Source organism: Astatotilapia calliptera, chromosome 20, assembly GCF_900246225.1.
Source record: "Astatotilapia calliptera chromosome 20, fAstCal1.2, whole genome shotgun sequence".
NCBI lineage: Eukaryota > Metazoa > Chordata > Actinopteri > Cichliformes > Cichlidae > Astatotilapia > Astatotilapia calliptera.
In genome coordinates, this window is record NC_039321.1 from 2,753,465 (window position 1) to 2,780,548 (window position 27,084).

Below are 27,084 nucleotides of genomic sequence, written 5' to 3' on the forward strand. Positions count from 1 at the left end.
AAACAAAACATAAAACCACAAACTCCTCACACTCTCATCAGACAGTACATGAACATCTGAAAACACTCAATGTATACATAATTTGACTGGACATTTTACAAAGTATAATACTTATTTTAAACGAAACTCATGGGGGATGCCACTAACAGGCACCTTCTTACAAAGCAATCACACTGAGTCAAGATGGCGCCCACGCAAATGAGAAACTACCATGTCCTGTGGGGACAAATGCCCCAAATTGCTCGAATTTACAGTGTATACGCAGGTCAAGAGTGACACCCTGTGATCTATTCAAGTCACTACATTACACTTGAAACTGCCAGGAAACTGTCAACTTGTGTTTTAAGGGGCATCTGATGAAACAAAGCTGAACAGCAGACATTATTCATTAGCTGCTACTTACTTCCCACGTCTGTCATGGTCCTGGGTCATCATCATTTTTGAGTTTGTTAAGCTTTTTGTGATTTTTTGCAAAATAATGAGATTCTGATGTTTGCTGCCTCTGAGTTTTGTAACTTAAGTTCTAGTTCCTAGTTACTGTCTAACTTAGTCAGTCCTCAGTCTCATGTTTGTTTTCTTTGTTTGTGTCAGCCACTTTTGTTTCCCCCCCTCGCTCTCTGTCTCTTGGCTTTGTCTGCTCTATATGCTATTGTCTTCCCATGGCAAGTTGCGTGTCTTAGTCTAATTCTCCATGTGTGTTTCTCATACTGTGAAGCATAACTGTGGCATCATGGCCCTGAGTAAATGTGGTTATCCCAGCTGGACCTAAAGAAAGCTCCAGCCGACCCAGGAGAGAAGGACAACTGCTGACTAAACAAAACCCTTAGCGATCCCTTATGGGGCAGGAGTATCGGGATAGTTGAGACGCATTTTTTTCTAAACACCACATCTCTGTGGCTTTTAAACCCCCCCAAAAATCTGCGCCATGTATAAGTAACTTCTTCAGTCTCAGCTGACTGCAGGTTTCCCCAATCTTATAAACATTTGCACAATAACTGAAACTAGCACCACTGAATGAACAATGGGCTGTGAGGTCAGCTCCTTGATGATTAATATGCAAATTGTCATGACCATTGATCAATAACCACTGATCAAAGACCATTAATGAAAGCTCATTGATCAAGAGCATTGATAAATGGCCATGAGTACCATTCACGGAGAGTTGGGGAATGGCTGCAATCAGTTCAGAGATGGTCTTTCCCTTTTCACATAAATGGCCTCCTTGACTCAAACCAGCGTTCCTCCCTGTCCAGGATGTTACATCCTCATCATTGAAAGAGTGTCCACTGGCCTGTAGGTGTAAATAGACTGCAGAGTCCTGGCGTGATGAGGTAGCTCTTCTGTGTTGTGCCATCCGCTTTGCCAGAGGTTATTTGGTTTCCCTGAGGGGACCTAAGGGTACATCTTTCGCTATGTTACAATGCTATGATTGCAGCCATTCAACCAAATTTCTCTGAATGGCACTCATGGCCATTGATCAGGGATCTTTAATCGATGGATAATAAAGGCACAAAGGCATGTGCTGTGATGCTCACACCTCTGATGAAGTCTCACAAGTATCAGCTTTCTTTTTATTGCTATAAATATGGATATGTACTGATAAGCAGTGTTGGTCAAGTTACTTGAAAAAAGTAATCAGTAACTAATTACCGATTACTTCCCCAGAAAAGTAATCCCGTTACTTTACTGATTACTTATTGTCAAAAGTAATTAATTACTTAGTTAGTTTTTAAAAACACGATTTACAACCTGAAGAGGTGATAAAGCGATAGATCTTTCAGCCCAATTCTACTTTTTCTGCATAATCCATCATACAAAATGTAATCAAATGGAAAAGTCTCTTTTTAAAACTTGTTTTATTAGTTTTAATCTTTTAACTTTATGCATCAAGCAAAAATGTAATTATATGCAACATCCTCTGACTGGAAGAAATTAGTTTAACATTTAAACCTATTTTCTGCACATTCCAGCACATAAAATAAAATATTTTTTGTGTTTACACTCAGTCTTTCAAATAGATGCAAGTAAAACACAGCAGAAAATAAATAAAGTCAAAGACTCAGCGGTCCTGTTGCTCTATTTTCACCTGTAAAGCAGGAGTGGGGTAGGCGGAGGTTTACCCTGGTGCAGGTGTGCCGCGGTCAGTTGAAGAATCCGCGAGTTTCTCTGTGAGTTTCCCATTACGTCGTAGCTACTCGGTGCTTGCTCGGAAGTTTAGGGGTTTTTCCACTGTAAAAAGAAGTTTTCTTCCCACGCACGATGGACGCTAATGTTTTTGTCACTTTTTATGGAATCAAACTCAAAGTAAGGTCAGTACTTCCACGCTTTAAACGCTGCACGCTCATACTCTCTCCCGCACTCGATATATGATCCAGTGTTGATCTGCACTCAGCTGTTGTCACGATGGTCGCTCTCGCTTACGTCACTGTCGTGAGACATTCTCGCTAAAAAAATCACGGTTTTAGTAACGCAGTAACTCAGCGTTCCTACGGGAAAGTAACGGTAATCTAATTACCGTTTTTGCAATAGGAATCCCTTACTTTACAGATTACAGTACTGCCCATCTCTGCTGATAAGTGATCAGAATTATAATATTTCAGACTGCCTGAGGCAAAATTTTCCCCGATTCAAATCAAATTGAATAAATTAAAAAAAAAAAAAAAAAAAAAAAAAAAATCAGAGACCCAGCCCTAGTAGAACTTTTAGAACTTAGATCTTAGAACTGTTGGAACTGTAGTAGTGCTACTGCCCTCTCCACAATAGTTGGAATAATAAAAAAAAAGGCCACTCCACAGACAGGACCACGAATAAGCTACTATACTGCTTAAATCTAGAAAATGGATAGGAGGACAAACATACGGCCTACCTGTGACTGCCGTGCAGCCTGGTTATCTTGAAGAAAGTACATCAGTGCTCAATACGGCACTCGCAGAAGGAAAATGAGCAATGATTGGGGAAAAAAGCCTATATTAATCAATCAATCAATCAATCAAGGCTTTACTCGCCTCTGTCAGTGCGCCCCAGGGTGGCTGTGGCTACAATGTAGCTGCCATCACCAGTGTGTGAATGTGTGTGTGAATGGGTGGATGACTGGATATGTAAAGCGCTTTGGGGTCTTTAGGGACTAGTAAAGTTGTTGACTCCAGTTAATTCTACAAGACATGCTGTGTAAGTAAACAAACAACAACAGTTTGTTCTGCATTTCTTGAAAGATCACATCCCCCAAACTTAGTTTAGAGGGTGGCGGCGGCGCTGCATCTCCGGCGGCCTGTCCCGGGTCCAGTGGCGGTGGCGACGCTGCTCCTCCAGCGGCCTGCGGCGTAGCCCCGACGAGCGACCGCGAGGTGTGGCACCTACGATGTGCTGGTCGCGGACGTGCTGTTCATGCTGGCCGGGCGGGTTGCGGACGTGCTGGCCCCTCCGGCTCTCCGAGGTCTTGCGCGGGCTCCTCCTGCTCGCTAAGCTCCTCCGGTGGCAGCGCAGGCTCCACAGGCTTGCTGAGCTCCTCTGGCTCGTTGAGCTCCGGCACAGGCTCCTCCGGGTCGCCGAGCTCCTCTGCTGGCGATGCCGGTCCCTCCTCCAGAGGCGGTAGCGGCTCCGGCTCACTGAGCTCCTCCTGCATTAACGGCTGGTTAAAAGCAGTGTCAGCGAGGTTATCATCCACTGCAGACACAGACAAAGATGGTGAGGAAAACGAAAAATTGTCCTTATTACTCACCCCAGCCGGCTCTTGAGATGTCCGGGAATCCGGCTGCAGTGAGGAGCCCCGGCGGCACAAACGTCGTTTCCGTGTAGACGTCGGGGCCGGCGTGTCAGGCTGTGAATCCACCGGCTGTCCGGGCCAGCGGCAGCCTGAGTAGGAGAGTGGAGGTGGAGGGTACAAAGCAGAAAGTCCAGGACAACTGGGTTGAGGGAGTCCACCAGCTAGGGAAATTTAAAAAGCGTCTCCTGCAGCCGCCTCTCCACGGCGCGACGCAACCCTTACTGACTCACATAGTCGGTAAACTTTGTCTAGCACCTCCCTCCTGAGTCTCTCTTCAGAGTCCGCTGGGTCCATACCCGGCGGGATCATTCTGTCACAGTTTGGCAGGGCAAACTGTGGGGATGTAAGGGAAAAGAGGACCCAGGCGCAGAGCTCTGAATAAAGACAGATTTATTTAAAGTGAAGTTAACAATAAATGCACCATTCATCCCCGTTGCTCCCCAAGACTCCCGTGAGTGTCTCCCACTCAGACGTCCGTGTTCGTGCTCCCCGCTGTAGTGTTTCTGCACACCCTGTGCGTGCTGCCCTTCCTCTCCGCGTTCCTCCTGTAGCAAAACAATAGAGGCAGCCGTTGAACACTGACCCCCGCGCGCACACACACGATCTGCACTTCCTAAACACACACACTGGCTCTGTCCCAATTCAGGGTCTGCACGCTTGAAGTACACATTTCAAGTGCGGTTACGTCACCGCCACGCGACGACGGCTGTCCCAATTCGAAGTGTACTTCAAATGCATACTCCAAATGCGCCGTCAATTTCCCCAAATATCAAGCGTGGTCCGGTGCACGCTTCGTGGTCCCATATATCCCGCAATTCATAGCGCGGCAGTGGGTGTGGATAATTTGCCGCAAAATACGGCAGAAGGGAGCAGCCGAAGAGACTTTTTTTTTTCTCCAAACTTTATTGAACTTATAAAGCGAACAGTCAGTCATTCCAGTTCAGTTTGTACAGTAGACATACAAGGCGAATAAGAGTAACAATATGCAGCACAATGAAAGGATAAAAAAAATAAAGGATAGAAAATGAAAAAAAGAAAAAAAGGGGGAATGTGACAGACTTCATAACAACTTTGTACTTGAAAGTTGTGACAGCTCATTCCTTAAACATTTCTGAATGAATTTCAATCAACGATAAACTCTTTTATTGGAAGTTAATTTAAGAGAGTTTAAGTAATATTCAATTTCAATCAAAAACAAATTAAATGATGGGGGTGAGTTTTGAAATTTACATTTATGTACGTGGAATTTCCCTAATAAGACGGAGCGGCCGAAGAGTGAACTGTCAAAAGTACTGAATATGACGTCACTTATTTATGTGCGAATGTTTAATAATTAAAGTCAGTCATATATCCACAAACACAACAAGCTGAAAGTCAGTGATATATGTACATATATATATATATGAAACCTGGATCCCCCGTAGCCGGTTACCAAGATTACGTGAAGTACCCTCAGAAGGTCTGCTAGATGATGTTAATGCAGCACTACGGGCAATACCTACAACCACGATTACCGACACTAACAAGCTGATCTACAATACGGCAGCAGTGATCAGTGAGATGCTTGGCTACAAGTTGAACAGCCACAAGGGGCAGTACCCTCCATGGAGAAGGAGGCTAGAGGGCAAGATCAAAGTAGCACGGAGGGAGGTTAGCCAACTAATGGAGTTGCAGAAAGAGGCGGCAAAGAAGGTGCATAAGAAATACAGCAAGCTGTCCATACCTGAGGCCTTGGAAACTGCCAAGCAAAGACTCACAGCCTTGGCCAGCCGCTTGAGGAGGTACACCAGAGAGATAGAAGGCAGGAGAATAAACCAGCTGTTCTCCACAGAACCAGCAAAGGTGTACTCTCAGTGGCAAGGGAACAATAAGAGAACAGCACCACCAAGGCTGGAGACGGAGCAATACTGGAAGAGCATATGGGAGAAGGATGCAACCCATAACGGCAATGCTCAGTGGCTAGTGGATCTGAGGGCAGACCACAGCGACCTCCCTGAACAGGGTCCAGTAACCATCAGAGTGGCAGATATCCAAGAAAGGGTCTCCAGTATGAAGAGTTGGACAGCACCAGGGCCCGACATGGTTCACGCCTACTGGCTAAAGAAGCTGACTGCACTCCACAAGCGAGGCGGGAGACTGAACTAGAGGCGGTGAGGTGGCGGGAGACTGAACTAGAGGCGGTGAAGTGGCGGGAGACTGAACTAGAGGCGGTGAGGTGGCGGGAGACTGAACTAGAGGCGCTGAGGTGGCGGGAGACTGAACTAGAGGCGGTGAAGTGGCGGGAGACTGAACTAGAGGTGGTGAGGTGGCGGGAGACTGAACTAGAGGCGGTGAGGTGGCGGGAGACTGAACTAGAGGCGCTGAGGTGGCGGGAGACTGAACTAGAGGCGGTGAAGTGGCGGGAGACTGAACTAGAGGCGGTGAAGTGGCGGGAGACTGCGCTGGGGAGTCTGTGTTGTTATGTAGATGTTCATGTAATGATAAGGTTTTCCAGCAGGGGGCAGTGTATTTAAGAAAGCTCATGAACGCCTCCAGGGGAGCACATAAAAGAAGACTGGTCTGTGGTGTGACATAAGAATGGTGTTAATAAAATGTTTGGAGCAGTAGCTCGCAAGGCATAAGTGGATGCTGTGTTATTTTTAACAAGCGCTACGAAGACAACACAGGGATTATTTAAGTATTCTGATTCTGAAAAACAGAAGCATGTTTGTTATTATTAGACACCAGCTCTTCTTTTAACAGTCTTTTAAATAAGGAGGCCAACTGGTGTTTGCAAGGAATGTTCTTTGCTTTATATTTGATTTTAGCTGATCAATTCTGTGCCTCCTTTGCCACATTGTTCCATTTTATCATGTGCTAAATGTTTCAGTGGACAAAAGTGAGGACAGCAGCAAGGCCACTGGATCACACATAGAATGTTGTTTGCCATTATTTACTGAAATAGGTGGGTTAATGTGTAGATGGGAACACATGCTGCTCCAAAACCTGGAGTAAGAAGAGCCTACTATTTGTTTGTTAATTTAGCCCAAAACATTAAATAAATAAATAAATAGATCAAGGGCGTAGATTTGGCATGGACGGAAGGGACATGTTCCCACCAATATTCAGCGATTATTGAATTGTCCCCACCAATAATTTGATCTATTCGAGTAAAGAAAATCAAACCCGATAGAAAGAAAAAATGTCTCATTCACCCAGCGGTGCAGAAAGAGTTAAATTACGTTCTCTACTGGAATCCTACCTCATGTGACAAATATGGCCAAAGTGATTGGCTGTGCCTTTCAGGGAGCTCTGTTTAGTTTTAGCAGCAGCAAGCCTGCGCTGCAAGGAGGAGAGGAGGATGGCAGCAAAAAGGAAGAACTTGGATATAAGTATTTTTCAAAGAAACCTGTAAGTCACTTAAACCCAAATTAACTCATAAAATGTGTCCATCATAATAACGTTACAGGCTATGCTAGGCTTTGGCCCACATCAGTCTAAAACTGTATGTAACCATGAATAAGGTGTTTTGGAAACTAACTGCACAACAGGCAGCACTATCAGTTCTCTCAGTCTCAGAGCAGCATTTCTAATTTTGATTGAAACTGTCAGAGAAAACGGCAGCCTCGAGCAGCCCGGATATTAGTTTACAGAGGCTGATAAAATTATATGTCTAACATTAAAATGTTGATGACACAATAATTTCATCCTAATGGTACTGACATATTCATAGGGTTAATTTTTGAGACAAAATGTCATGAGGTAGTCATTATTTTGCAAATATCCACCTTGTAGTGCAGGTTGCACAAATTGTTTTAAAAATGCACTCAGCCTACAAACATTACTGATGAGTCAAGATCTGCACAAAGTGACAGAAACACTGAAGCAGCTGCACATTTTATTCTTATTGTCATGTATGTCCTATTTGTCAGGTGACAGAAGAACCAACACAAAGCTCAGAGAGCAATGGTGATACAAGATCACAGGTGAAACTGGATGATGACTTGTTGGTTCATGACTGTATTTGAAGCACATGTGTGACTGCATGTATGTGGAGTGTCTCACTGTTATTTATCAGGTGACAGAGGCAGCTCTGCCATGTAGCTCAGACAGAGGTGAAGAGGCGAGGTCACAGGTGACTGACTGATGATTTGGTGCTATAGATTAACTAGTATTTATTATCATGACAGTTGTCAGGCTGCTGATGTAAATTGTTTCATTAGTGTATATCTGACAAAGAATCTGAATTGACATGTCTCACTTTTTATATGACACGAATCAATGTGTAATTTTATCAGCTGGCAATATGTCCTAGTGCAGTCAGAGGGGAGGAGCCGGGGCCAAAGGTGAGGCACATCAAGCACAGAATAATAATTTTAATCTGAGGATAAAACACATGTACTGAGGCTGAAAGAAGCTTCAGTGCTCTCAGAAGACTAAAAAGATGGCTAAGGTTAACAACGACTCAAATGAGATTAAACAATGCTGCTGTGTGTCCACCAGGAGAGACTGGACAGTATAGATGTAAAACCAATATGCCAGCAGTTTATCTCAGTTAACGAGAGGAGAAGGCATGTGTGTGGCTCCTTCACATAGTGGACATTCAGTTGTTGTGTGGGACACCAGTAGTCCATGTCTGTTGCTGTAACAGTAGTTCATGTTTAGAATAGAAAATCTCAGCTCACTGAGTTGATCGGGGCAATAGTGCCTAAAATGTTGCATAATTTTGCTGAGAGATCTTTTGCTTTGTGGTCATCTTAGATGAGTAGCTTAATGGACAAAAACCACCAGGTCATTCAGTGTTCCCTTAGTGCCAAAATATAACAGATGTTGGTGTGCTATAACTGAAGTAATGATGTTAAGTCCCCAAAGTCATATTCTTTTATTGTCATGACTGTATTTGAAGCCATTTTTATTTTTGTATGATACCTGATTTATATGAAATATGGCTGAAGTAAACTAAACCCTAAAATACTTAGTCATTTGTTTAATAGTAATTTAACATTATATAATTCACATATAACTATGAATTGTGATTTTAAATGGTTTAAAAGCACGTAGAATAGCATATGTAGGCAAGTATATTTCTCCTCTTTTTATTAAGAAGCAAAAACAAAACGGAAAAAAAAAAGAAACAGGGCAGAGTTTGGTGGTTGAATCATCCGTCCCCACCAATGCCAAAACCAAATCTACGCCCTTGAAATAAATAAAAAGAAGCAAAGTTTCCTGGTTGGTGAGGAAAATACACCTACACTTTGAGCCTTAATCCAGCAGGAGACGCCAGAGTGAAGCAAGAGAAAAACAAGAGAAAAATAGAAGCCTGAATGCTGCAGTTTAAGGTACTCTTTTTAATAACATCCAAATGATTATTCACCAGCTGCAAAGGCCAGGGACCCCAAACCACTGACAACAGCCACATACTAAAAGAAGAGCTCAACAATTTCTTTGCCCTGTCATTTCAATTGATCTGACAATCTGTTATTTATTGTTATTTAAACACAGATAAATATTATTTTGAGAAACAATCATCTGATTTCATGCATCTGAATACACTTATTTTAAAATAAGCAGGTCAACTAAAGTTCTTGAGATAATAAAAAAGGTTTCATATTAATTGTTTAATATTCTTTTTAAATTAAAAGAGACCTTAAGACTAGATGAATTTCACACTGATCCCCATCCCCGCTTACTTATTATTTGATTTTTTTTTAAATTTTCAGTGCCCTATCTACAAAGTGACCACACAGAAATGAAGAAAACAGAAAGGCAAACACATCAACAACAAAGAAAAGAGAAGACAGAAACACAAAATCGCAATTTAAGGGGAAAAAAAATCAAAGAGAAATAAATGACAAAGAAATGACATCAATCAAGCAAGACATGTAAATGACTAGATAGTGGCACAAACAAAAAAAAATAGTCACAAAAAATACAGAGACATGAATGGAGCAGGCAGCATACAGATGTTGGTGATTAGCTCATTAAGGTGAAAGAGTCCAACAGCAAGTATTAAAAAGTGATCAGATTTAAATATTAAAGCTTTTTTCACAGCACAGATCCTAAAATTCCAAAGCAGAAAAATCACAAATGTAGATAATTTATTGGACTTAGTTACTGAAGCTGCTACAGGGACTCCCAAGCTTTTATTTCTTTTATTGGAGGTCACGAGTCAACATGTTTGTTCAGAAAAAAGGTCTAGAACAATGACTTCTCACAAGAACACGACCATATTCACTGTAAAAAACTTTGACATTAATGATGTACTAATGATTTTCTTGTATAACAGTAAAAGGTTTTGCTTTTACAATTGTATATATGTGTGTTAAAGAAATATATGAATATAGAGTGCATGCATCAACCGACATTACATTTCTACATGGTTAGGAATATATCACCACCTGTTGCTTTGGCATGTTCCTGGCAGCATTTAGACAGGATTAAAAAAAAGAAAAAAAGAAAACGGAAAATCTCTGTTTTCAAAAATACCCGTGTACATGTGGATGTAGCCTGAGACTCAAACTGGCTTTTTACATCAATGCCACAAAATGGCAGTTACCTGCAAACATTAAGGGCAGCACCATGCAGGAACAAGAGAACCTGTTATATATTATATTTGTCCAAATCCATCCCATACAAAAGAAAACAAATATAAAGTCACTAAATAATCTCTTACACATTTAACAACTTTAATGTAACTATAAGTTGAATGTTGGACAGTCATTTATAAGAAAAAGACTTAAATATAAAATACAATAATAATCATGTGGAATTAGTTTGTGGAGTTTTATGATTTTTAAATTACTTTAAATTGCTGTTCAAGGCAATTTCAGCACGGTGCTGTAAAAGATGTTGACAGTCAGTCACTTCTGCTGCTGTTTCAGAGCTCACTGTGGATCCGTACTACTATTTCTTCCTTTCGTTGTTCTTTGGAAAGTTTTGGTATGCTTGAGTTTTTAATCATTTGTGCAGCAACATCAAAACATTCTATCCATTTATGCTCATTTCCACCCTCTTTACCTTTTCCTCCTCCATTTCCATTTCCTCCTCCGTTCTCATTTCCACCTACGTTTCCTACTCCATTCCCATTTTCTTGTCCACCCCCTTGATTTCCTTCTTGTCCCCCATTCCCATTCTCACCTCCATTCCTATGTCTGTTTCCATTTCCTCCTCCATTTCTATTTCCTCCTCCGTTCTCATTTCCACCTACGTTTCCTACTCCATTCCCATTTTCTTGTCCACCCCCTTGATTTCCTTCTTGTCCCCCATTCCCATTCTCACCTCCATTCCTATGTCTGTTTCCATTTCCTCCTCCATTTCCATTTCCTCCTCCGTTCTCATTTCCACCTACGTTTCCTACTCCATTCCCATTTTCTTGTCCACCCCCTTGATTTCCTTCTTGTCCCCCATTCCCATTCTCACCTCCATTCCTATGTCTGTTTCCATTTCCTCCTCCATTTCCATTTCCTCCTCCGTTCTCATTTCCACCTACGTTTCCTACTCCATTCCCATTTTCTTGTCCACCCCCTTGATTTCCTTCTTGTCCCCCATTCCCATTCTCACCTCCATTCCTATGTCTGTTTCCATTTCCTCCTCCATTTCCATTTCCTCCTCCGTTCTCATTTCCACCTACGTTTCCTACTCCATTCCCATTTTCTTGTCCACCCCCTTGATTTCCTTCTTGTCCCCCATTCCCATTCTCACCTCCATTCCTATGTCTGTTTCCATTTCCTCCTCCATTTCCATTTCCTCCTCCGTTCTCATTTCCACCTACGTTTCCTACTCCATTCCCATTTTCTTGTCCACCCCCTTGATTTCCTTCTTGTCCCCCATTCCCATTCTCACCTCCATTCCTATGTCTGTTTCCATTTCCTCCTCCATTTCCATTTCCTCCTTTGTTCTCATTTCCACCTCCATTCCTATTGTCATTTCCATTTATTTTTTCAGAGATCATTTTAAGTAACTCATCTTTCGCTGCTTTTCTCAAAGTGTCTTTCAGTACATCTTCCCCTTCTTCCAGGATCACGCTGTCATAGACTTGTCTTTTGCTGTAATAGCATCTCCGGTCAAATAGTGACATCAGGGCTGCCAGAAAAATCATAGCCAAGAGCACAGAGAAGCCAAAAAGCTGAAAAAGAAACATAAAAAAATCTGCTGATTACAGGCTGATCGATTAAAATAAGAATCCAGCAAACATTTTGACTTTCCATAATCATTGGCTGGGACATGTGTAAAAATCCAGTCTTTAAGTCTGACATCATTAGCTATTTCTGGATCCAAACTCTGCTTCAGGTCCCAAGTCAAACAAACACTGAGGTTTACGAACTGATTAAATTCTTTCATCTTTAATAAAATGATCAGCGTTGCTGCTCTACCAGGTGTAACAATTAAGCTTAACATCCAGGCATCCATGAAAACAGAATTTATGAAATTTAACGGAGTTAGAAGCCAGCAGGAAGTCAGTTTGCTAGCTTCTTAAACTGGTGGAACAACCTTCCCATAGCTATTTGCGCGTCTGACTCCATCCAATCATTTAAATCACGATTAAAAACTCACTCATTTAATCTTTCTTTCCTGGTTAGTTGATGCCTGTATTTTATACTTAATTCCTATTTTATCTATGTTTTTAGCAAGTTTGATTTGATATTCACTTTTAATCTTGTGTAATTAGTGCTATTGACCTGTTATCATATTCAGTATTTTGTTAATGGTCTTATATTAATCATGTTTTAACCAGCTGTTTTATTTTGAATCACTTTGGTGTACCGTTGTTTTTTAAATGTGTTATATAAATAAAGTTGTATTGTATTGTTTCCACCTAAACATGATATAGCATGTTCTGACTGAGAGATTTCTGAAAAATTAAAACGTACAGCTCTGCTATCACTTCCAGCATAAATGAAGACAGAAAACTAAACAGCAGTGACGTTTGTAGGGTTACTGAAGTTGGGCTAGCTGGTATATAATGATGTGCTACATGGTGGCTTTCTGCACAGCTATAAACACATTAGCACAATGACAATGTTGCCAACTTAGCAACTTTGTCGCTATATTTAGCGAGTTTTCAGACCCCCTTAGCGACTTTTTTCTAAACAGCGACTAGCAAATCTGGTGACTTTTTCTCTTGTTATTGGAGACTTTTTGACAACTTTTTCACATGAGCGCACGTATCAATCTTACTTTTAACAAGCAGCGAGTGCTGCTGTGGACACCTCGCCCATGTGGAAAAGCTCACAGGCGGCAGGTAGTCCTTACGCAGCAGTCGCCCCCAGCTGATGTCAGAGCAGGAGATATTCACCCCTACGCGTACAACTGCAAATGAATTGCGCATGAGCGAAGCCGCTGCAACGCAGGGTGGGAGCAGCAGTAACTGTACATTTTTCTTAGTGCATTGATTCTTAAATCAATGCACTAAAATACATCATTCCAACCACTGCAAACTTAGAAATCAGATGTCCTTGCAGACATACACACACCAAAAAAAGTAACTTCGCCAGTGTGCCTATTTCGGGTCACTTTCCCGGTCCCAAGTCCGGATAAAGAAGGAGGGTTGGAATTATTGAAAACAATAATAAGACAATAGAAAAAAAAATTATAAATTGAAATTCAATTTGTAAATTGAATTTAGAATAAATATATTCTAAATGCTTTTAGGGTGTTTTTTACTCACTTTATGTCTCTTCCACTATGTATTTCTCTCTCCTACAGCATCTGTTACAATTACATAGGCAGGACCAATTATGCAAATTAGGCAATGACATCATTTAGCGACTTTTGGTGATTTTTTTGGACAGCCAATAGCGATTTTCCTTACTGAGGAGTTGACAACACTGCACAGTGAAGCTGGAGGATGAATGCTAACGTTTTTGGAAGCAGGTTTCATCATGTCATCACTTAAAGACCAGATAGTTCCAAAGAGAAACTCAACCAACATCATGGGCATTACAATGATGTGAGTTTGCATGTCAGTGTGACTTAAATACCCTTGTTAGACTTTCTTGCAGTGGTGTTAGTGAGTTTTACATAACGGTAAGCAGAGATGACGGGGATGTTCAGGCTCCTTTGCAGCCATACAGTATGTCCTATTGAAAGTCTTCTGCAAAATGTGGTCCACAAAAATTTAAAAATGATTTTGCACTGGATATTTATTTTGCAAAGTGGAAGTAACGTATTTAGCCTTCCCCCAAGTAATAGTTATAATTTACTTAGGTAGATAAAACAGTGCATAGGTTGTGTTAAAATTTGGCTTAACACACATAATAAAGTAAAAGTATTTATGACACTTTTTTAGAAATAAAATACATGGTATTATTGGATTACTATTGATTATTCACTGATTTTTATATCTTTTTAATGTTGCAGCAGTTGACTATTTTAATTAATTATATGTTTCTTTTGTAGCTTGATCTATTATAATGAGATGATGCTGGGACTTCAACAGTGTTTGCTGTGACAGAACAGCGTTATAAGATATGAATAAAGTAAGAAAAAAACTCACTCTTGATTTGTTTTTCAGGGTATTGATGTCCACATTTTCTTCAGGTGTCATGTTGGTTTTATCTTTGCAGGCTAACTGTGATTGCTTTTCAGAATGATCATTCTGACAGCAAACATACCAGTCTCCATCGATGAGCACAGAAATAGCCCACAGCACACCAATACAAAGTGCCTTGATAATGCGACTCCAGAAAACACCACATAATGCTCCCCTGCAGTTTGAATTCTTTTGTTGATCTTGCTGCTCATCAAGTGGTTGATGCTCCACATCAGGTTTATCAGGCTTTTTTAGACAACAAGCTCGCAAAAAAGCTAGCTTTTTTAGACACCTAGCTCGCAAAGAAGCTAGCTTTTGTAGACACCGAGCTCGGAAAAAAGCTAGCTTTTCTGAACATACAAATATATAGTAGTTGCAGGTTCTCTGTAATATCTTGTCTGTCCAAAGTATTAAGAAAAAAATTATAAACACCGGCATAAAAAGGTATATCCAGCAGTCTGTATCGACATCTATGCAAGTGCAGACCACATCTCTTTCAAGTAAAACATTATAAGTAAAACTGCCGACGATGGTGATAAAGACACTGAATTCCCTAAAGGGAAAGTTTTTTAGGAAGTCCTTCATTTCTGGCAGACAGTTTGTTCAACAGAGTTGAACTTGAAATGTGAAGCTATATAAGCAAAAAACCATAAGCCCTGCCTTTTTAGGCGGGGTGAGGAAAGAAAGAGAAAAAAGAAAGTAAAAAGCGTTCCACTGTTCTCGAGGGGTGTGAACTTTGTGATTAAATTATGACACCTCACAAATATACAGCTGCTTTAGTGCTTCCAAAGGACCGTAGTGACTATTTTTTTTTAGAGAACACAGTTATTCTCAAAACCAAGCCCTGCATTTATGTTTGTATAGATAAAAAAATGACAAAACAGGAAGCAACAAGCCAGCACACAGCCAAAGACTTTTTGCAATCACCTTACTGCAACACAAGAGTCAGGTGAGGTCACTCATCAAATGCACCAGCCTACTCAATGACATCACTCTGCACATAGTAATAGCATGTTTTATAAAACAAAAATATAATATGCCTCTTAGTATAGCTTTTAGAGTTATTAAGCAGGACATAAATATTTTCTGAACAACAAAAAAATCTTAAAACTGACATTGAAACTATTTTATGGTCATTTTAATATTAACAACAAATATTTAATATCAACAACCAAATCCACCCCCAAAACAGAAAATTGATTAAATCAAGTTAGAAATGTTTACTCCTGACCAATGTTTGGAGTTCATATACAATACTGTGCAAATGTTTTAGGCAGGTGAGAAAAAAATAGCTGCTAAGAAACCATTACTAAGTCAGAAAAGATTTGTTCGGGTTAAACAAACGTGTCTTTGTGCGATGCAGAAAAGGTGAATGGATGGTCTCTACATGCATGGTTCCCACTGTGAAGCACCGAGGAGCAGGTGTGATGGTTTGGGGGTGCTTTGCTGATGACACTGTTGGGGATTTATTCAAAACTGAAGCTCATCGACAGAATGACAAGAGTGTGCAAAGCAGCAATCAAATCAAAGGGTGGCTATTTGGAAGAATCCATAAAACATGTTTTGAGTTTTTTCCCACTTTGTTGTTTACCACATAATTTCTATATGTGTTGATGCCTTCAGTGAGACTCTACAGTATAAACAGTCATGAAAATAAAGAAAAACCTTTAAATGAGAAGGTGTGTCTAAATTTTTGGCTGGTATTCCAGTTTGTAACCATTTACATTTATAGACACATTTATACATGATATACAAAGGAGGAGTAATACTAAAAGATGAATTAAGTATTAATACCTTATCTTTTAGCGACTTGTTGAGGTTTTGGCATTCACATAAATGTAACAGTTTTTAATTAATAAGTTGTGCAAGAACCAAACTTAGGTCTCTGGGGTGGTTGTTCATGTTTATGTACCATTCATTCACTCATTATGTTAATTACTTTATGTTAATTTATATGTCGGGTTTTTTTTGGATGAAAAATAGTTTGGCCATTCTCCCTCCAGGAAAATGTGGACATCTGTCTCCAGTTTGAGGCAGCGATTAGTATTCGCTCACTGATCCATTCAAGGACTACAGTTTTTCAGATGGGACTGTGGTTACAACATACCTACAGTGTAGACAAAACAACAGTTTAAGTCTCCTGGAACGTCTGTAAAGTCTCACGGCAGAAAGATAAATGAGCCTCGAACACTAGCAAGAAGAGGGGTTTGTTTCCTGCAATTTTGTGATATGCATCTTTCTCTCTCTCTCTGTGTGTGTGTGTGTGTGTGTGTGTGTGTGTGTGTGTGTGTGTGTGTGTGTGTGTGTGTGTGTGTGTGTGTGTGTGTGTGTGTGTGTGTGTGTGATGTGTGATGTGTGAGTGTGTATGACTGGGCTAGGGTATGACATTTGCTGTGCATACCGAAGATGTGTGGTCAAGATGTGTGGCCTTGGGTATCAGTAGTTGGTTGTCATAGGTTTTACTCTTGCATGACCAGTTGCATAAATAACCATTCCTTAATTAAATTGGTACCCTTATTTAGCCTGTATTAAACCCACTGAAAACAGATTCCATATTCTATGACTGCACTTTGAACTGATCATTGACATCATTAAAAACATCAGAAGTCCCGTATATCTTTTAAAGACAGTCTTTGTGGAAGCTTGAGTGAGCAAGTGATTAGGATATACATGTGTGGCTGTACATAAGTAAGATTATCAACTGATTAAGTTAACCCAGGGTTTATCCTGCTCGTTCAAATGTGTTGCCAGCATCTAAAAGGGACATTTCACGGATCACATGACTGTTCTTCACTGTGAGTGCTACCAACTGCACACAGAAACAGAGGAAATAATAATAAATGTATCTAATGAATATAAAAATATAACTATAAAATAATGTTGCAGAAAACTGTTAATATAATGATTTAGCGCAGAGAGCAGTAAAATAAACATTTTAACCTTGATAAACCTGAAATATTAAATAATTATTTTAATTTTTTTTTAAAGTGTGTCTTTATTGAACTTCCTGACATATCTCAAAACTCATACATTAGGCGTTATGGCTAAGTACGCTGCTACTGTTTGTGTCCAAGGTCACAGCTGCGCTTTAGAGCTCTGAAACTTTACACTACAGTAGATCCATTTAAAAATTGGTTATATAGTCTTAAACAAGATGTGAAAATAGCTTTTGTTTGTCAGCAGATGAAAGTGAAATAATTTGATTGACTCAGCAGATATTCTTTGAGTGTTGTAGTAGCTGCAATTCCAGGAGTGGGAAAGAGACTTTGCAGCAAATTAAAATGTAGTAGATATAAAGCCAGCTGTGTCATTGCTTGAGTGGGTCCTCTCCAAGTCCTTTTGGTTTTGGTTTAAAAATGTGACATGATAACAGCAAGCACATGCTTTTAGTATTGAGATTCTGGGATTCATTTTAAAAAGATCGTACAGGTATAGGACATGATTCATAAGACATATTTAAGAATTTTTTAAAAATAGCAAAAACCCATTGTGTTAAAACACATGGTACTAAATTGCCAGACCACTGCCAGAGTAAGAAACAGCTTCTATCTGACAGCTATGACTGAACTGAACGCTGTCACCCTACTGTCCCCCATGTGACATTGCAGCTTTCGTAATAAGAAGCTTTACATTTACTTTTTATAATTCGCTTCACACTGGTCACAAGCATTCTCTATTCATTCTGTGCGCTTTTTTCAGTTATGTACCTTCTTTCTGTCATGAATTGCTGTGTGGCAGGCTGGAGACTGGACCCAAATGCAGGACTCATGGCAACATTGGCAGCTTTATCGAGGCTGTAAAAACTCTTAATACCGAAAACAAAACTGAAAACGATGAACTAGAAATACCAACTTAAATCTAAACATTAAGACACTGGGAAACAGCACTGGGAACTACAAGGAGCACACAAGAAAAAAAACACAGCGTCCTGGGCGGACGACGAGACAACAAGCAGGGAATGACAGAGGACTAAAATACACAGCGGGGTAATCAGTAAACGGTACACGGAAGGGAAACACAGTTGGGACTAATTGGGCAGGATGAGACCAGGGAGCAAAAGAGTATACACTGACATACAGTGGGGCAAAAAAGTATTTAGTCAGCCACCGATTGTGCAAGTTCCCCCACCTAAAATGATGACAGAGGTCAGTAATTTGCACCAGAGGTACACTTCAACTGTGAGAGACAGAATGTGAAAAAAAAATCCATGAATCCACATGGTAGGATTTGTAAAGAATTTATTCGTAAATCAGGGTGGAAAATAAGTATTTGGTCAATAACAAAAATACAACTCAATACTTTGTAACATAACCTTTGTTGGCAATAACAGAGGTCAAACGTTTACTATAGGTCTTTACCAGGTTTGCACACACAGTAGCTGGTATTTTGGCCCATTCCTCCATGCAGATCTTCTCGAGAGCAGTGATGTTTTGGGGCTGTCGCCGAGCAACACGGACTTTCAACTCCTGCCACAGAGTTTCTATGGGGTTGAGGTCTGGAGACTGGCTAGGCCACTCCAGGACTTTCAAATGCTTCTTACGGAGCCACTCCTTTGTTGCCCGGGCGGTGTGTTTTGGATCATTGCCATGTTGGAAGACCCAGCCTCGTTTCATATTCAAAGTTCTCACTGATGGAAGGAGGTTTTGGCTCAAAATCTCACGATACATGGCCCCATTCATTCTGTCCTTAACACGGATCAGTCGTCCTGTCCCCTTGGCAGAAAAACAGCCCCATAGCATGATGTTTCCACCCCCATGCTTCACAGTAGGTATGGTGTTCTTGGGATGCAACTCAGTATTTCATAGTTATTCTTGTACTAACCTTGTTTTCTCTACTCTCAGTAATCCTTCAGACGTCTGTTTCCACACTGCCATAAACTGCCTTGTTCAGTCACTGCTGCTCGCAGTTTCACCACTTTGCTCACCTGCCTACCTACCTGCCCTGTTCACTGACAACCACGGATCTGTGTACTGGACTTCCTTCACTCCTCACCCGGAGCACCTACCCCTCTATGCTTCGCCCGCACCTGCCAAAAGTAAGACTGTTTGCAAATTGCCACTTTCACTCTAGATCAGTGTCTAGAATTCATTCTAACTCCTGTTTCCCTCGTTTCAGCGACTCTGAGAATCCTGCTTTGTAATTACCCTTTGCCCCGAACTACGGAGTTCCTGCACTGGATGTTACCCAATGTCGGGGTCCCAGGCTTCTGTCCTCACCAACCAAAGAGCTCATTCAAAGGACTCTCTTACAGTTCACTTAGTGACTGCCTAGCTCATGAGTCACAGTTCAGCACTCTTGTGACTCTCATAGTGCTGTTCAAGTGCATCATAACTATTATTCTAGTAGAATAGAATTACTTTGCGCTGCGGGTTCATAGTTTGCTTTATTGTCTCTCGCTCTTAGTTCATGGCTAACTCGCTAAGTGCTTGTTGCATTTGTTTTTGCTTTTTGTCACATATTGCTCTCTGTAATAAAAGTCACACATACACATTCTCTGTGCCTCTGAGTGTTGGTTACACTTGAGTCCATTCTTCCATGAAAGAATGGAGCCTGACGTTACCCATGCTGCTTGATCTCCCAAACCCCCCGAGCACACTTTTTTTTGAGACAACTTAATGACACCCAAATACCAGAGAGGCAAATAGTAAATGAACTGGTTCTTATATAATTCTTTTCTACTCTGTCTGAGCATTCAAGTGATTTACAAAACTTGCCTTATTCACTCAAGAACTTCCTTTTATTCTCTTTCTACAGAAGTGCTTTCTATGTAACATTCACGCACATTCATACTTTGATGGATGCACCAGAGAGCAACTTGCGGTTAACATCTTGCTCTAGGATATTTTCCAGGCCTCTGGTAGAGGACATGGGTACTGAGGGATAGTTCACCCACAGGGGCGAGCGGGGAATGTGTGTGTGTGTGTGGAGAGAGAGCGAGAGAGATGAAAATGGCTAACAAACAGCCATTATAATTCGTCATACATTGAGGATAGGAGACAAATCAACAATCAACAATGGCTAATTAGCCAAGTGGTGGCTAAAAACATAAACAGAAGTTTTCACTACCCTTACTAATTCAGTGCTATCCTCCATGCTGCTGCATGCGGCGGGCAGCAGGCTGAGGGTCAGAGATGCCAACAGACTAAATAAACTGATTGGCAAGGTCAGCAATGCTGTGGGGATGGAGCTGGACCCCCTTAGGGTGGTGTCTGAGAGGCAGATGTTGTCCAAGATATAGATATTTGATAGATAGATATTTGACATACAGACAGGGATCAACCCTCCAACCTTCATAATTAGCACCAGAGGTACACGTCAACTGTGAGAGACAGAATGTGAAAAAAAAATCCATGAATTCACATGGTAGGATTTGTAAAGAATTTATTCGTAAATTAGGGTGGAAAATAAGACCTGTTGTGACCTGTTTGTCAGCAGATGAAAGTGACATAATTTGATTGACTGAGCAGATATTCTTTGAGTGTTGTAGTAGCTGCAATTCCAGGAGTGGGAAAGAAACTTTGCAGCAAATTAAAATGTAGTGTAACAGAGGGAAAGCCAATACAGGAGAAATATGCTCTGCCTTTCTTGTCCCTGTCAGGACTCTTGCTGCAGCATTTTTGATTAACTGGAGGCTTTTCAGGGAGTTAGATATACAGGGAGTGCAGAATTATTAGGCAAGTTGTATTTTTGAGGAATAATTTTATTATTGAACAACAACCATGTTCTCAATGAACCCAAAAAACTCATTAATATCAAAGCTGAATGTTTTTGGAAGTAGTTTTTAGTTTGTTTTTAGTTTTAGCTACTTTAGGGGGATATCTGTGTGTGCAGGTGACTATTACTGTGCATAATTATTAGGCAACTTAACAAAAAACAAATATATACCCATTTCAATTATTTATTTTTACCAGTGAAACCAATATAACATCTCCACATTCACAAATATACATTTCTGACATTCAAAAACAAAACAAAAACAAATCAGCGACCAATATAGCCACCTTTCTTTGCAAGGACACTCAAAAGCCTGCCATCCATGGATTCTGTCAGTGTTTTGATCTGTTCACCATCAACATTGCGTGCAGCAGCAGCCACAGCCTCCCAGACACTGTTCAGAGAGGTGTACTGTTGTCCCTCCTTGTAAATCTCACATTTGATGATGGACCACAGGTTCTCAATGGGGTTCAGATCAGGTGAACAAGGAGGCCATGTCATTAGTTTTTCTTCTTTTATACCCTGTCTTGCCAGCCACGCTGTGGAGTACTTGGACGCGTGTGATGGAGCATTGTCCTGCATGAAAATCATGTTTTTCTTGAAGGATGCAGACTTCTTCCTGTACCACTGCTTGAAGAAGGTGTCTTCCAGAAACTGGCAGTAGGACTGGGAGTTGAGCTTGACTCCATCCTCAACCCGAAAAGGCCCCACAAGCTCATCTTTGATGATACCAGCCCAAACCAGTACTCCACCTCCACCTTGCTGGCATCTAAGTGGGACTGGAGCTCTCTGCCCTTTACCAATCCAGCCACGGGCCCATCCATCTGGCCCATCAAGACTCACTCTCATTTCATCAGTCCATAAAACCTTAGAAAAACCAGTCTTGAGATATTTCTTGGCCCAGTCTTGACGTTTCAGCTTGTGTGTCTTGTTCAGTGGTGGTCGTCTTTCAGCCTTTCTTACCTTGGCCATGTCTCTGAGTATTGCACACCTTGTGCTTTTGGGCACTCCAGTGATGTTGCAGCTCTGAAATATGGCCAAACTGGTGGCAAGTGGCATCTTGGCAGCTGCACGCTTGACTTTTCTCAGTTCATGGGCAGTTATTGTGCGCCTTGGTTTTTCCACACGCTTCTTGTGACCCTTGTCTTGTTAACTATTTTGAATGAAACGCTTGATTGTTCGATAATCACGCTTCAGAAGCTTTGCAATTTTGAGACTGCTGCATCCCTCTGCAAGATATCTCACTATTTTTGACTTTTCTGAGCCTGTCAAGTCCTTCTTTTGACCCATTTTGCCAAAGGAAAGGACATTGCCTAATAATTATGCACACCTGATATAAGGTGTTGATGTCATTAGACCACACCCCTTCTCATTACAGAGATGCACATCACCTAATATGCTTAATTGGTAGTAGGCTTTCCAGCCTATACAGCTTGGAGTAAGACAACATGCATGAAGAGGATGATGTGGACAAAATACCCATTTGCCTAATAATTCTGCACTCCCTGTAGATGAAAAAGAAGTAAAAGCTTTAACAAATGCAGAAAACTATTTAGAACAGGATGAAGCTGAAGTATATAACGTTCACCAGCTAGTAGGTTTACTGGACGGAAAGCCAACGCTTACAATCTATGTGAATGGAAAAAAGTTGCCAGTGGTGTGTGACACAGGAGCTTGTAAAACAGTACTTAAAGCAGAGCCCCCACGCACAACCTTTTCTAGAAAAGTAGTAATGGTGAAAACAGCGGTGTAAAAACCCAGCCACTAACAATGCCACTGACATTTTTGCACAAACCCAGTCAACGCTCCTGCTACATGCCATGTGTCATGAATCGCTGTGTGGCACGCAAGCAGGAGTGGTGGACCCAAAATGCAGAACTCAGACACGGAAGTGAAACTTAAAGCGCAGCTTTATTGCTGGGAAAAACCTCGTACAAACTAAACTCACCAAAAGAAAACCAAAAGTGAGAACAGAGGAACCAAGGACTGAAACACTGGAAAGAAACACTAAACTGGAGCAGGAGACTAAACACTAGGAACATAGAAGCAGAACACACAGCTAGTTGAGGGTACGACGCGACACTGACACAGAGAAACACAGGGCTTAAATACACAGATGGCAGTAATCAAGGGATGAGAGAGGAGGGGAACACACCTGGGAGAAATCACAGCTGACGAGACAGGGGAAACGTAAACTGAGCACACTCACATACGACACAGACCTTCACAATAAAACAGGAAACTCAGACACATGGAACCAGACAAGACATGAACTAAACAGACAGATTCACAAACAGATGGGGTGACACCATAGACAGACAGAGACACAGACTCAAAGGCAGACCAAATATAACACATAGAACTCAAACAATAATAATAATTATCATCATAATAAACTAGAAAATGATAACTAAAAGCGCTGGGTCAGGACCATGACAGTACCCCCCCCCCTCAAGGGCTGGCTCCAGACAGCCCAGCAGAAACACAAAAACGGACCAAAACCAAAACAGAAAAGTACCCGACCAGGGCAGGCGGAGGGGGCCCAGGACGGAGGGACAGAGTCCAAAAAGGCCCAGATGGCCAAGTTCAGGGGGCCGACAGCGCAGGAGGCCAAAACAGTTCAGTTCCGGAGGCCGACCATGCGAATGGCAGCGGCAGTGGGGCAGGTCCGGAGGCCGGCCACGCAGTAGGCAGTGGCGTGGAAACAGTTCCGGGGGCGGCCACGGTGGTGATGATGCCCAACAAGCGGCCTGACAAATGCTCGATGATGTTGAGGCGGTAGTTTGGGACCTGAAGGTGGCGTGATCCCTGTGGCACCAGGCGAGGCGGAGGCTGGACCAGACGAGGCAGAAGCCGAGGCGGAGGCTGGACCAGACGAGGCAGAAGCCGAGGCGGAGGCTGGACCAGTCGAGGCAGAAGCCGAAGCGGAGGCTGGACCAAACGAAACTGGTGACGCTGAAGAGGAGGCCACTGCAGGCGATGCTTGAGCTGATGCGGGGGCTGGACCAGACGAGGATGAAGACACGGAGGCCGGACCAGGCGAGGCAGATGAGGATGAAGCTGAAGCAGAGGCTGGGCCAGGCAAGGATGAAGCTGCGGAGGCTGGACCAGGCGAGGATGAAGCTGCGGAGGCTGGACCAGGCGACGCTGATGAGGATGCCGAAGAGGATGCTGAAGCTGGACCCGGCGACGGCGTGGGTGGAGCTGAAGCCGGACCAGGCGACGGCGTGGGTGGAGACACAGAGGCTGCAGCTGGCGAGGATGAAGACACAGAGGCTGCAGCTGGCGGCGGCGTGGAAGCCGGAGACGGAGGCGCTGCAGCAGGGGGCGTGGACGAAACTGTGGATGTGGCTGCTGCTGCGGGTGTGGATGAGGCTGCTGGTGGAGAAGCTGGTGGCTGGACCGGCTCCTCAGGCCCCCCAGCTGACGAGGAAGGTCGCTGGACGGGCTCCTCGGGCCCTCCAGCTGACGAGGAAGGTCGCTGGACGGGCTCCTCGGGCCCCCCCAGGTGGTGAAGCAGGAGGCTGGACGGGCTCCTCGGGGCCCCCAGCTGGCGAAGCAGGAGGCTGGACGGGCTCCTCGGGCCCCCCAGCTGGTGAAGCAGGAGGCTGGACGGGCTCCTCGGGCCCTCCAGCGAAAACAGTCTCAGGACCAGTGGGCACAGGGGCCCCTGGAACACACAGGACAAAACCAGCAGGCGCGGGGACCTCTGGCAGGCACAGAACGGAACCAGCAGGCACACGGGCCTCTGGCAGGGACAGAACGGAACCAGCAGGCACACGGGCCTCTGGCAGGGACAGAACAGAACCAGCAGGCACGCAGGCCTCTGGCAGGGTCAGAACCAGGCACACGGGCCTCTGGCAAACACATGGTTGACTGCAGCTGCACAGAGCATTGAGTCTGCTCAGGCAGCAACGGCCGGGTGCGGTCCTCAGCTGGCTTCTTAACCGCCAGGGGTCCAGAGTCTGCTGGGGGCTGAAACCCAGCCTCTGGGGAGGCCCTGGAGTGCATCTCAGTCTCAGAACTGGCCAGCTTTTGAGGACTGATAACAATATTGTTTGGTTTGTCTCGCTGATTAGGATTCGAGGTTGTGGAACAGTTCTGTAAGGGTTGGATAGACATAGCTTGCTGTACCAGAGGCGTAGGTGAAGATGATGGCTGTATAGGTGGCTGAGCTGAGGGCGACTGAAGAAAAGGTCGGGAAAATGATGGTTGTGAAGTTGGAAACCGAGCTGACGATAAGGCTGGTGATTCCTCTACACAGCAAATCCAGCATGTCCAAATTAACACTGTCAGATTTGATTTCAACACTATTAAAGTGTCTATATGGGTCCACACCAGAGAGTGTTAATTTAACTCTTTTTGGAGAGTTGGTACGTTAACTCTGATTTAGTGTTAAACACCAAATCTGTCTGGAGTTGATAATTTAACACTTGGTGTTAAGAGTTTATATATTAATTCTCAAAGAGTATTTTAGTTTAACTACGTAAGAGTTATCTTCTAATTCATTCTAAAAAGCAGGAATTTTACTGTTCTGAACTTCTAGAAATTTCTTTTGGAAATAAACATTTACTAAAAAGATGCAATGGTTTTTGAAAAACATTTATTCTGAACTGTGCACCACAATTTCAAAACATTTTCTGAAAGATGTAACATTATACATGTTCTCACTTTCATTAGAATTTTGTTTATCAAAAGGTCTGACATGGTAAATGCAAATAACAGCATTCTCATCACTTTTTTCTTCAATACAATATGCATGTCCTTCATTCATCCCTTTGTGGAACTTCAATGCACTTCTGCTCTCCCCATATTCCATCTTCACAAGCATATCCTGTGCGGAGATTGAATAAAAATTAGTTGACACTAATTAATGGCACAAATAATCCAGTAAACAATTGCAGCACAGTAAAAAAAAAAAGGAATCCTCTTTGAGCCATTACTTGTGTAAAGTATTTTCCCAAAAGACAAGGACACAGGCAACAGGTAATACTGAACTAAATGTAAAACCTCAACCTTTTTCATTTTTACCTAAACCGTGTGCACAAAACTCTGGAGGGATCTATGCTAACGTAGAATCCAGTCAGGACGTCAGCTACTGCTGTTTGCTCGTTTTTTTTTTTTTATGGGCGATCGTTTTCAGGCTTCAAGTAGCACCATTATACCAACATTTCACATTCTACACATTGTTTTAGGTGTATTTGACCAAAAGTTTGACTGAAAATTCACATGCAAGCTTTTTTTCGAGGCTGTGGTATTTGCCCGCAAACAATACCTTTCAGCTAGCTAAAACAGAATATTATGCTATCAGCGAGCAACAGGGCTAATGCCTTTCACACAGCTTTGTCTCAACTCCAAAGAGCCACAGAAGTAAAAGCTAATAGAAATAATTGAAACAATCTTTGAAAAATGACTTACCAAGCATGGCAAACAACTCAAATATGTAGAGCAAAATGTTCTGAAACGGCTTCACTTCAGCTTCGATTGGATCCGTGCTGGGGGCGGAGTCTGTGAATTTACTCTGTTGGTGTCATAGCCCCTGTAGGAGTTCAGAGTTAAGAGGTCAAGAGTTAATGTTTCCATTGTAACACCTCCAGATTTGACAGAGAAACACTCATTTTTAACACTCGATTTTAACTACTATCATTTTACACCTCAGAGTTACATTAAAAGAATGTGACTCTGCTTAGAGTAAAATTAACTCTACTTTTGCAAGAAGACTATTAACACCAAAACATTTAACACTTTTGAATTTGCTGTGTACCAACTGAGCTATTGACTGGGCTAAGGATTGAAATAAGGTTTGTAGTAAGTCAGGCTGTGGATGTGACTGTGCTATGGGAAGCGAGGCTGAATGTGGTGGAGGTGGCGACTGAGCTTGGGGCCGGGCGGCTAACTGAGCTGACATAGCCCCAGAATAAACAGTTCCAGATGAAACAGTCTTAACTCCTGGGTCCAAAGGAGCATCAGAAGCACAGTCTTTTGAACCATGTTCTGTCATGAATCGCTGTGTGGCAGGCAAGCAGGAGTGGTGGACCCAAAATGCAGAACTCAGACACGGAACACACCTGGGAGAAATCACAGCTGACGAGACAGG